This window comes from Myotis yumanensis, unplaced genomic scaffold, assembly GCF_028538775.1.
Source record: "Myotis yumanensis isolate MYYU_CA2020_CCGP unplaced genomic scaffold, mMyoYum1.0.hap1 SCAF_3, whole genome shotgun sequence".
In the NCBI taxonomy this organism is placed as follows: domain Eukaryota; kingdom Metazoa; phylum Chordata; class Mammalia; order Chiroptera; family Vespertilionidae; genus Myotis; species Myotis yumanensis.
In genome coordinates this window covers 61,217,865-61,231,388 of record NW_027223754.1, presented here as the reverse complement: position 1 = coordinate 61,231,388, position 13,524 = coordinate 61,217,865, and the positions used below count along the sequence as shown (strand labels likewise).

The 13,524-nt window shown below is 40.5% G+C and overlaps 1 protein-coding gene across 4 annotated transcripts in view; it reads right to left on the bottom strand.

The window, feature by feature from the left end:
* The window catches only part of KLF12 (KLF transcription factor 12), a 662,522-nt gene that overhangs the window by 400,300 nt on the left and 248,698 nt on the right, over nt 1-13,524 (bottom strand). The window lies entirely within an intron of this gene.

Here is a 13,524-nt window from a genome sequence, read left to right as displayed (position 1 = left end):
CCAGCTGGGGCTGGGGATGGAAACTGCAAGCCAGGTATGTGCCCATGACCTGGAATCAAACTTGTGACCCTTTGGTGCAAGGGGCAGTGTTCGAACCACTGAGCAACACCAGCCAGGGCACTGATTAAACACTGTTAAAAGAAAATGTATCTGCTTTTTAAATTGGTATAAAAATTTAAAAATTATTAGAGACAGCAACTTCTTAAAAGTTACTTTTGTTACACGTAAGGGAAATGAGAGGGAAAATGGGAATGGTAGCATGAAAAGGGAGAAAGAAAGAGTAAGGATGAAAATGAAGGAGAACCAAGAAGGGAAGAGTCAGATGAAGAGATATGGAGACACAGGGACAAGAAAAACAAAAACTGAAATAGAATTAATTCAACCACTTTTTAACTATATGATTTTTATAAGTTTTTTAGAGCCTTAGTTTCCTCATCTGAAAAAGATATAAAGAAATTTATCTCATAATTTTATCATTTAAATAAAATATACAAAAGTAACATATAAAAATGTATACCCATATCCAGCCAAGAATGAGAAATAGAAGAAAGAAGAGACCTAATATACAAAAAGACCATGAATAAAACCTGCTACTGTGGAGTGGGCATTGTTATTCCGATTATCTACTGTCTGTGGAATGTTCATTGAACTCTAGTTACAGGGTCTAACTTCTTAAACTTTATTCCTGATAGAGCATTTATTTCAACCCACCAGAAGGAAAATTATTTTCTGGTAAACAGCGGTGAAGTCAGAGGGCTAACTCTTGGTCCCTGAGCTACTTTGTATGGTCCAATACTTTGACACAAATAAAAATAGATCTTGCCAATGAGGAACTTGAGGTTACTATACAACAAAATAGCATTATTAGTCATCATAATAGCAGTCCACATTTACCTGGCGCTCTCTCTCCCTACATACCAGGCACAAGACTAGGCATTTCAGATATATTCTTTCAAAATGTCACAACAATCTTTTTCGGTAGATTCTATATTAACTTCATTTTACAAATGAAGAAATTTAGTCCCAAATAAGTAAGTTGCCCAAGGTCCCACAACAATAAGCAGGGAGATAGATTTCAAACTCAGCTTTTAATAATTAAACCAAATTTCATGATTCTTAAGTACATTCTAAGTATCAAAGGAAAAATAATGCCCAGAAAACCTTCACTATAAGCATATCACAGTTTTTCTGAATTTTTCCGCACAAAATGGCAAGTCAATTATTAAACATACTAGGGGCCCAGTGCACGAATTCATGTATCTTGAAAGAAACTGTGGGCCACTAGTCTGTGTGGGCACAGGGGCGGGTCTCTGCCCATCCTCTGTCCCCTGCCTGGCCCCTCGGGCTGTGGCCCCCGGTCCCCTGTCTCCCAGCAGCCTCACTCCCCCTGCCACTGCTCCCACATGCTGACGCTGCTGGACCCACTCACACCCGCTCACAGTGCGGAGCGATTGGGGCTAGTGCCGTCACTGGGAGTGAGTGGCGGCTGCTGCCCCAATTGACCTTCAAGAGTAGGGGGAGATGGAGAAGCCCTCAGGGGCGATTGGGGCCAGCAGCCACCACTCACACCTGCTGACAGTGCTGAGCGATCAGGACCAGTGCTAGGCACCAGCAGCAGGTGCACTTGAGTGGTGGCTCCGGTGCCGGTTGTGGTTGCGGAGGGGTCAGCACTAGCAGTGGGTGTGAGTGGCAGCTCCAACACCAGCAGCAGGTGTGAGCAGGGCCAATGCCAGCAACAGATGCAAGCACCGGGCGGGACCATGGCCCACGAGAGCAAAGAATTTTCAGTAACCACCAGAGGCTCACCCTGATGACAGCGACTGGCACCCCACCGTGGAAGATACCTGCCATGTTCCATGCATGCCCCCTGGTGGTCAGCACACGTCATAGCGACTGTTGTTTGGTTGTTCAGTTGTTCTGTTCGGTCTATTTGCATATTAGCATTTTATTATATAGGACTAGAGGGCCGGTGCACAAAAATTTGTGCACTCGGGGGGCGGGGGGGTCCCCAGCCCGGCCTGTGCCCTCTCGCAGTATGGGCCCCCCTCGGGAGATAACGACCTGCTGGCTTAGGCCTGCTCCTGGGTGGCAGAGGGCAGGCCCAATCCCTAGGTGCAGCCCCAGGTCAGGCTCAGAGCAGGGCCAATTGGAGAGTTGGGGCGCCGCCCCCTGTCATGCACAGAGCAGGGCGGATTGGCTGATCCGGTGCCAGGAGACCTCTCGGCTCCGCTGATCCCGGTGCTGGGAGGCATATTACCCTTTTACTATATAGGATAGAGGCCTGGGGGCCGGCTGGTTTGCCCTGAAGGGTGTCCTGGATCAAGGTGGGGGTCCCCACTGGGGTGCCTGGCCAGCCTGGATGAGGGGATGATGGCTGTTTGCAGCTGGTCATACACCCTTCAGGGTGGGGGTTCCCGCTGGGGTGCCTGGCCAGTCTGGGTGAGGGGCTGAGGGCTGCTTTCAGGCTGGCGGTTTTGACTGAAGCTCCCAACTGCTCCTTTTTTTCTTTTTTTTCTTCAGGTCCAGCTTTAGCTCTGGCTCTAGCTCTGAGGCTTCCGCTACTGGTTTGTTTGCCGTTCTATAATCGAAACAATGTATAGCTTCAGCTCTGAGATCCCAGCTGGCAATATTTGTTACAAAGTTTCAAACTGCCAGCTCAGAGGCCTGCAAGTCAGGGGGGGAACGTTGGAGTCCGCAGTCACGGGAGCAAGCAAGCCTCATGTTCGCTTCCAGCTGCCTGGCTGCCGGCCGCCATCTTGGCTAACAGTTAATCTACATAAGGATATGCTGATTAGCCAATGGGAAGGGTAGCGGTCGTACGCTAATTACCATGTTTCTCTTTTATTAGTGTAGATAGTACTCTCACTTAGATACATTCAACTAAGTTCCATAATACTTCCCAGATGGTGAGACTTTGGATAGGAAATACATTTTTTTGGGGGGGGGGGGGGAAGGGGTTGAGGGGGAGAAGTCTCAGTTTCTTCATCTGTACCAAATTAAAAATGATGGCCCAAATCATATCAAATAATAAAAACAAAAATTACCCTGTAGCTTCTCCCCCATTTTCTAAGCAATCCTAAGGAGAACATCTCTTTTGGAGTACTTTGGAGGGCACACCCACCTACGCTAAAGTTATATTATTCTGAATTCCTCAAGTACGGCTGAAATCAATGCCACCTACTCATTCATACTTTAACTTTATATGAGAGCTTTGTTAAACATTTAGCTGTTGCTAAATAAGAAACCTTAAGAGTTGTTCCTTTTTAATTACACATTTTAAGAAGTCAACAAGAGAACTATAAGATTTAAGGTCTATATAAATACCTATACCAAATACTTTGGTCTTTTTTTTTTCCTTTTGCACTAGGCCAGTGATGGCGAACCTTTTGAGCTCGGCGTGTCAGCATTTTGAGAAACCCTAACTTAACTCTGGTGCCGTGTCACATATAGAAATTTTTTGATATTTGCAACCATAGTAAAAAAAAGATCTATATTTTTAATATTTATTTTATATATTTAAATGCCATTTAACAAAGAAAAATCAACCAAAAAAATGAGTTGATAGGTTCACCATAGGTTCGCCATCACGGCACTAGGTCTTGCTATTCAGAATGAAAGTCGCCGCTGAATCTTCCTCAGTTGTCTGAGACTGCGGTTACCCTATTTCTAATAAACAAGACAGCTTCCTGTCTCTGGCTTCCCATTGCTCAACCAGGGTTGAATCATGGCAGCATTCAGTCGTGACCCCTGAGTGCACTCAAGCTCAAGAGTGTCTGCTTTGATTCAGTCCCTACTGTAGGAAGCTACTTATCAGAGAATACCTCTCGCCTTTTTAATTTAAAATACTGCACCAGTGAAGCTGAAAAAGAGTTAAGTTTTTATGCTCAAAACTTAGTTATCTCATGATCTCTAAATTTATCACCATTCAGTTGATGTGTGTGGACTTTTTCTAAGTCTCTGAAGGGATCAAGCTCTGCGTACACTTTTAGATCGTTTCGGAAGTGGTTGAAACAGCATCCGGTAGATGATTCTCTCATCAAATATTCTCTTATGCTTTTCTGAAGTATCTTTAATGACAGAGCCCACAGGCCGAGTTCATAATCAGAAAACTAAAATTAATTTCAGGTTTCAAAAAGTGTTTTACAAATGACAGATCTTTTTTTTAAGAATTCAATAAATGCAATTTAACAGCATTTTGTCCCACACTGGAGCTGTTCTAGATAATTCACTGTTCAATATGATTTTCCATTTGTTTTCAATATGCTGATAATCATATATGGTATGTGTCCCAGTTCCTTTACTTTGCTTATAGTCTCCTACAAGATTGTGTGGGCAAAAGGACAGCCTTTGCATTTCTGACCGTTCTGAGTAAAAGAAAAATCATCTGCCTTGCCATACAAACAAATGATTTCATCTCTAGCTTCCCACCATCACCATTCTCCTTACTCGTGGCGACCTATGCTGTTGGACAGTCTTGGCATCTTGATATTGAGACATCACTACAGATAACCTGAAAAGGAGAGGAAGCCTCTTCACCCTCCTCCTGCCTAGGCCTAATTACACAGACCCTTGTGCTTCCTGGAGTTGTCACAGTCCCCAGCGGTGTGAAATGGGGATGCTGTCAGTCAGCAGGGAAATTTTCTGCTTCTGAAAACATCTCTCAGTGCAGCACCTCCAGCTGCCTCAGAGCACCGTGTCAGTGGATTAAAATAGCTCTGGCCTGATGACTTCACTAGTTCTCACAAACAGGCCAGTTGGCAGAACTCTCGTACAGTCTGCTCCTATGGGGAAGACTTTTTTTTTTCCTTTCCCTACCACCCCCTAATATGAATATTTAGTTTCATTTTGACTCTGGAAGAAGTCTCCTTTCTGAGGTTAGATTCAGCACAAACCTAATGCAAAAATGTCAAAACACTGTAAGGAGGCCCTGGATCAAAAAGAACTAACCTATCGCCAACGCCTAGCACGCAGAGCCTAAACTTCATGGACATCAAAACTATTAGGTAAACCAACCTTACAGGTCATGTTCTTACTTCATTCATTTTAGAGCCAAATATCTTCCTGAAGAATATCTATGATAACTGATAATCAGCTAAATTTTTAAAGCCGTATTTCTCATGTTTACTCCTTTTCCCAGAAGTAAGAAGGTGAAATAAGGCATCAAAGAATTAATTACCACTATACCTTATCGGGCTAAGCATGACAAAGGGCCTTTAAATTTCTGCCTTCACAGCAAGCTTCAGTGATTAATGCTCAAATGGATTTGGGAGGGCGGGGGATTTAAGTGTAAGGCATTCACACAATGAAAAAGGTGTTAGATTCTATATTAGGTTACCAAATTTTCTTTAAATGTTTACAGTTTTCCCTTATAGAGTTTTTCACTTCCTTTTGCAGTTACCACATGCTAGTAAGAGAATATTCTATGGCCAAAACAGGTTTGGCTCAGTGGATAGAGCGTCGGCCTGCGGACTGAAAAGTCCCGGGTTCAATTCCGGTCAAGGGCATGTACCTGGGTTGCGGGCACATCCCCAGTAAGAGATGTGCAGGAGGCAGCTGATCGATGTTTCTCTCTCATCGATGTTTCTAACTCTCTATCTCTCTCCTTTCCTCTCTGTAAAAAATCAATAAAATATATTTAAAAAAAAAAGAGAGAATATTCTATGAGCAGAGGAGGACCTTCTGATGTTCCAGTATCATAACTCAGTGCTATGTCCAGTGCTATGTCTACACTGCACTTTGATTCCCAAAGAGAGCACTTAGATTAACTGCTTCAGTGCCCTAAGGACAGAAGATTTATGCCCAGAGAAAAAGCTCCCATATGATTCCATAACATAGAGCTAATGAAATAATTTGGTTCACTGGTTTAAGATGGTGTTTCTGAAAGGGGTGCAATGACTGTTCCCAAAAGAGAGAAAAGCACCAACATTCTACTCCCATCACCCCTCAGCTCCTCTCATTCTCTTACTGTCTGTCATAGATACAAACAGCATCTAAACAGCATCACCATCTTGCAAGATGATGGTGGGAAACCACCTCTCTCCACCAACACTTCACAAAGAAATCTTCAGAGAACACATGGCACATATACGACAGTGAATTCTGAAAGTGCATTTTATCATATGACTTCTTCACTCCACAATTATTTGCTGAGTATCTAGCATGTGGCATATACTATCTACAGTATGCACTGCCTATGGTAATGAATACTTCAAGGGTTTCACTCAGTCATTTAGAGTCCCTTAATCATTATAACCAGGGCCAGTTTGGGCATAGTTCCGAAAAAAATAAACCATGAAATTAGAGTTATGTCTCTCCTGCAGAGGCTAATAAGCAATGATACAATGGAGAGTCTGAATGCTGAAAGGTCAGATATAAATGCCATTACAAATATAATAATTCACATAGTGATGGAATAAACTAAGTAGTTGGTAACAGTGACTGCAATAACCATCTAATTCAGAACCCTACAGGACCTTAGTTAGAGCTAATAAAAATCTACATTTTACTAAGAGTGCTAGAAATTCTGTGTTTGTGCAGTCATGTATGTGTTATTTTGAAAATCAATATAAGTTTTATTTATACTGTTTCTCCAGGTATACTAATCTAAGTCTAATTCACATACACACATACTCGCACACAAACACATACTTTATACCACTATGTATCTGAATCATACACAAATATACATATGCACACATACACATCATACCTGCCTACACACACACAAACACATTATGCTGAATACTGTGTTGGACTCATACACATATATACACACATATACACACATACATATTATATTACTCTACCTAATCCATAGGTATATACTACTTTGTGTTTGATTCATATGTACACAAACACACATTATACACATATGTGCATCATACTATTATTTGAGTCATAAACACAACTTACTCATGTATCATACTTTGTATCACATATACATACTTTATACTACTGTGTATCTGATTAATATGCACCTACCTATTTATCAGCATATATACATACATTAAATTTATAATAGTAAATCTTGTTTGTATTCAAAATATATATTTTTCAAAGTGAGAAATTCAAATGTGAAATGGATATTCATGTAACGATCTTAAAATTATTGTAATTTATATTATGTAGTCATTTATCTGGCCCCTCATTTACATCTATAGAGTCCCTGAGGAGTCGAAAGGAAATGGGACATACCTAGGTGTATACGATGATGTGGAAATTTAGTGAACTCATAGGTAACCATTTGCATGAAGACTACTGAACCCATAAAATAGTGAAGGAGTGATGTGGAGAAAGTACATGAGCAACGTGGCTTGAGACCCCAGCTACAGGGGGTGAACTGAAGGGACAGTCTCCCCTCTGCTCAAGGGCTGACAATAAAGAAAGCTCTGAATGATCTGTCTAGAAGAAATTAAAAGTTCTCCCCTGAGTTTTTTACTAGATCTAACTTCTAAATTAGGAGTGAGAATTAGCAATGATGCGGGCTTTCAGGGTTTTATGAAGATGGGATATGAGCAAACAAGAGACTGAAAGAGAGAAGACTCTTCATGTTAACAAGTTGATGGAATGACTCATCCGTACCCAGAAGGTGCCTTGGAGACCAGGACAAAAAATGATTGAGGGAGACCTTCTGGGGGGGTGACAGCCTAAAGAATGCAAGTGGGTGCATAAACATAACATGTGAGTTGTTGTGCAGGATGCGGTCCATTTACACCCACAGTCTAGCATGGCCTGTGGAACTAGAGGCAATGCTGAGAAGATGAGACTATGAAGAGGAAATGCAGATGCCTGTGTCTGGGGATTTCAGAATGTACTGTGTTATTCTCAAAAAGTCTATTGAAGCAGATGGTGAATATTTTGAACACTTGCTTTTCTAAGCTACGTGATCTAATAATCCAGTATGCTTTTCTTTTTCCACAAATAATTTCCCTTTATTATGAAACATAACTGTTACTGACTCATATATGCATTACGTCGAAAGAGCCTGCATAGTCAAACTATGAGGTACCCTTTGTGAGACCCTTTTAAATAATACCCTCATAGTTTTCACTAAGTCGGAGAAAAGAAAATACCAAGAATAATAGCAATGCAATCTGAGTATATGCCTCTTGGTGTCAGGCAGGAGAAGTTTACCTAACATTGAAAAATCAAAAACAGCTGCCCACTGGGAAAGAGTCCTGCCAACCAGACAGCATCAGCACTCCAGCCCTGGGAGATGGCTACAGCAGGTCACCAGTCAACTCTTAAAAATGGGGCTTTATTCCTGAAAAGGAAACATGCAGCTTTAAGAAAATAAACCATAAGCCCTTTGAAGACCATTATAAAGACCTTATCCACTGCCCAAGATAAACATCTGCCAAGGATCAAAATGAGCAGGCCCTGGGCAGAGGCTTAGAGGACAGGGTAGGAGGAAAAACAAATAGCTAAATGCTTTGCAAAAACTGGAATGAGAGCCCTATCAAGGAATATAGGAAAACACTCAAAGATTAGCAGGTCAAGTACAAACTAATAATTAGGCCTGCCAAGATAGAATGCGAGAGTAACCTTGCAAAGTTCTCCAAAGCTAATAAAAAAATAACTATTGCTTCAAAAGATAAAACCTCTGGATATAAGTAAGATTTTCTGCAAAGTATGTACTTAAGATGAGAGAGATGGGAGGGCAGGGGAGAGGGAGAGACAGAAACTGAATAGCTCTTGTGGTCTTTATTAGGAAAAGCATCAAGACTATTGCAAATACCATCTTATCTTTTGAAACAGGTTGCAGGAACTAATTCAAACAGTAATTAATTTAAGGCAGTGTCTAAACCTAATTATTAAACTAGACATAAAAACCTGACTAGCATTGTCACAAAGCATAACCTCAAGGCAGAGTCTGCAAATTGCTGGCTCACATGTAAAATTCTAACTACAACCAGCTACTATATAGAAGGACATACTTGCTAACAGGATTCCCAATCACAAAATTCTCAAAATGAAGGCCTTCCCAATATTGAAGAAAGCAACACGTTGAGGGAAAAGAAACGAACAGTAATTAATGGTAGGATACGGTGGAGCACTCACTCTGCTTGACAGCAATGAACACTCTGGAGCAAAACAAGGACCAGTCTTAAAAACTGCACTTTGCCATGGTTAAAGCAGTAGACTAATGACAGAGAATCAGACGTATAAGCATGGGACCTTCAGGAGACAGGCGCTCAAAGCGGCCTTATTTAACATTGTTATAAATGTTGTGGCGGACAGAATGCACAGGAAAGCCAACACGTTTGTATTAAGCTCTGTTAGTTACCAAAATGCCAAGTAATAGAGATAACCATCCTTTTAGCATCAATCTGAGGTACGTGGTACAATGCTTTTAACCAACTTCCACTTAACCAACTGTCCAGATGAACCGATGATGGCCATTCCCTTTGTACATCACACTGACGGATGCACCTGCATGTCCCCAACAAGTAAGCAGACCGAGTTCCACTGCTGCCGCCAGCTGAGCCGGATCTGTAGTAAGAGTACTTCTGATCCTAAACCTGTTTTTGCAGTGGTACGTTATTATAATAATGAGATTTTATTAAATCACCTATTAAATAAAATAGGAATAAAAAAGAAGCACAATAACTCTTTCTATGAAAATAAGTTGAATACTTTGAACTTTACAAAGACTACTCCATAGCAAAATAATAATTTTTTAAAGTTGACCGTGAATATGGTCTGGGCATCATAACTGTACAACAATAGGAAAATAAAACATAAATGTCTTCCAAAGTGTTTTTAAGTTTTTACTCCACTTTAAAGAAACAAATTGGAAATAACAGACAATTCACTATGGGTGTGATTTTGGTAAGAAAGATAACAATGAATCCCATCTGTAGATCCATACTGGAATAAAAGTCTGGGCTTTGGATCAAAGAGTTGCCAAAAATTACATATTTATAAATTTCATGTTTGAATTATTTGAAATATGTAGACATCATTTTTCTATTTCTCTACTTTAATATTTTTTTATTAACTGACTAAATCAGTGATGGCGAACCTATGACACACGTGTCAGAGGTGACACGCGAACTCATTTTTTTGGTTGATTTTTCTTTGTTAAATGGCATTTAAATATATAAAATAAATGTCAAAAATATAAATCTTTTTTATACTATGGTTGCAAATATCAAAAAAATTCTATATGTGACATGGCACCAGAGGGTTAGGGTTTTTCAAAATGCTGACACGCCGAGCTCAAAAGGTTCGCCATCACTGGACTAACTATTGATTCTTATTTCTTTTGTCAAGAAGGTTCCTCTCTTTTTAATATTATATCTATTATGTGCCAGGTACAGAGACTGTGAATACAAAGAAAAAAAAATGTTTTACTACTCCAACAAGTCAAAATTTAATGGGAGAGATGGATATGCTAACAAATAATAGCTATCCATTATACTAAGCATCGTAAGTAAATGTTCAATGTTGAAATGAAAATAACAAACTTGGTGTGGAGAGCAGCAGGGTGAGTGATATGTCAGGAGACTTTCCACGAGGCCCGAGAGTGAGTTCAGGTGATCTAGACAGAGCACATGTGCAAAGTAGGGCAGCACTAAGAAGTGCCACAGGTCCCAGACACCAAAGGTTCTCAAGTGTGAATAAGTTGGAAAGGCAGGGTGGGAGCCACACCACAAGGGACAGAGTTGAATTTTAGACCATAAACTAAAAGGAATCATTATTTTTTAAACAAAAGAATGACACAATCATACCTGTATTTCAGCATGTTATCTTTCCAAACAGTTCAGAAAATGAATGGATGTGAAACAGGAAGTAAAGAGACCAGTTGAGATTATGAAAATGGTTTACTAAAAAAATAAGTAAAAGAATTCATGATGGAAAAAAATATCAGTTTATATGTTTATAAAATCAGTGGGTGGCAAGTTGCTAATGAACAGGAAATAGACCCAAATTCACTATGAACAACTCATACAAGATCACTCTCTAATACACTCTTAACATACATAAAAATATAAACATTACACAAATAGAACTGTAATAAAACATACATGACCTTTACAGAGTTAGGATGCTCATCATAGTATTAACCATCCAGACCTTAATAAATAACAATGATAAGATGATGCCTACATACAATTTAATGATCATGAGAATGGAGGAAGGCTATATAAAAATAACATTGTGTTTCGGTCTAGAAACAGAAGCCAAATAATCTATGGAATCATAACTGCCATGGATTTTATCACACAATTTGTTCATCTAATTCTGGCAGCAGTACACTCAGGTGTATCTCATTAAAAACTGAGAGAAATGCAGATAAGATAAAGAAAAGGAAAAATCACTATTTCATCTTAGGAAATAAATCTACATAAAAATAACTTCTTAATCTGTGAGACTAGATTTTTTAAAGTTCTATAAAGTTTTTAAAAGTTAGTAGATGGCAAACTAAAATGGCTTCAACACAAACTGGAAGTTTAAAGAAATTAAGATGTTAGTGGACTATGTAAAAACCAGTGTGGTGCCTCCGGAGACAGGCCTCCCCTGGAATGGCTATGGGTCTGACCCTGTATGGTGATTACTATTACTTTAAATCAAAAACAATGGGAAAGAATGAGAAAAGCTTCATGTATTAACAGAAGATGGTAAAACACAATGCAATCTAATAAATCTAAATTTTCCTCCTCCTTGGAACAACCAGACAACCTACCATAGATTACAGAATGCAGGTACAGTGTTCAAGCCTCTTTATGAACCCTCAAGTTCTCTCACAAAAGAAATTTAATCTGAAATAAATTTACCTGGAAATGAAAGAGATGAAAGCAGATCTATAACACTTATCAAATTATATTCCATATGTATTATTACTTAATTGTTTACATATCATCATGGTTTTCTTTAGTACCTATTAGCACTTAACAGAGTGTCTGCTACATGGTAGATGCTCACTAAAAAGACAAATTAGGCATGGTGTGGGGATTAGCAAGATGAGTACAGGTGGTGAAAAGGTACAAACTTCTAGTTATAAAATAAGTCCTGGGGATGTAATGTACAGCCTGATGATTATCCTATCTAATAAAGAGGTATATGCAAATTGACCATCACTCCAACACACAAGATGGCTGCCCCCATGTGGACACAAGATGGCCACCACAAGACGGCCAGCAGGGGAGGGCAGTTGTGAGCGATCAGGCCAGCAGGGGAGGACAGTTGGGGGCAACCATGCCTGCAGGGGAGAGCAGTTAGGGGCAAACAGCTCAGCGGGGGAGGGCAGTAGGGAGGGACCAGGTCTGCAGGGGTGAACAGGCCGGCAGGGGAGCACAGTTGGGGGGGGACCAGGATTTCAGGGGAGGGAAGCTGGGAGCGACAAACCCAGCAGGGGAGGGCAGTTAGGGGTGAACAGGCCTGCAGGGGAGGGCAGTTAGGGGTGAGCAGGCTGGCAGGGGAGGGCAGTTAGGGGCAATCGGTCCAGCAGGGGAGCAGTTAGGCGTAGAGCAGGCTGGCAGGGGAGTAGTTAGGGAGTGATCAGGCTGGCAGGCAGAAGCAGTTAGGGACAATCAGGCCGGCAGGCGGGCGAGCGGTTGGGAGCCAGCAGTCCTGATTGTGAGAGGGATGTCCCAGATTGGAGAGGCTACAGGCTGGGCTGAGGGACACACACACACACCCTGTACATGAATTACGTGCAGCAGGCCTCTAGTATTTAATAATACTGTATTGTGAATTTGAAAGTTGTTAAGAGTACATCTTAACAGTTGTCATCACAAGAAAAAAATTATAAGTATGTGTGGTGATGGATGTTACGTATACTTTTGTGATGATCATTTCACAATAATTATATACAAATATCCACCTAATCATGTACTCCTGAAAGTAATATAAAGTAATTTAATGCCCTCCCGTGGCATTCTGACTACCCCCAACTGCCCTCCCCTGCCGACCTGATCACCCCTAACCGCTCTCCCCTGCCAGCCTATTGCCCCTAACCACCTCTGCCTCGGCCCCGCCACCATTGCTTTGTCACGAAAGACGTCCGGAAGGTCTCCCAGTATAATTAGCATATTACTCTTTTATTAGTATAGATATGTCAATTATATCCCAACAAAAATATAAGAAAAACTGAAGAAAGCATGATTGTGATAAAAACGAATGAAAGCATGATTGAATTCTGGCCAACTCCTGATCACTACCAATTCCAACATGTTTATAGAAGTTTATATTAAAGATTACTCCACTTAGCTACCTACAAGAAATGAAATAACATGTAAAAAATAGCACATGATCACTGTAATATAAGCTACAACTTTTGAAACTTTCTTTTTCTTAAACTAAGTAGCATTTGTACCATCCTGCCGCCCTGACATTACAAACAATTATCTGGGAGTAACTGATATGAGCATGTACTTCCATTGGCTATTTCTTGTATTTTTTTGTTTGTGTTTTTTTACCTAGAGATTCTGATCATATGATTTTATGACTTTAAAATACAAGATTTTTCAATGAAGTCAATTACCATGGATTGGAGATGGAGGAGAGGAATCACATGCA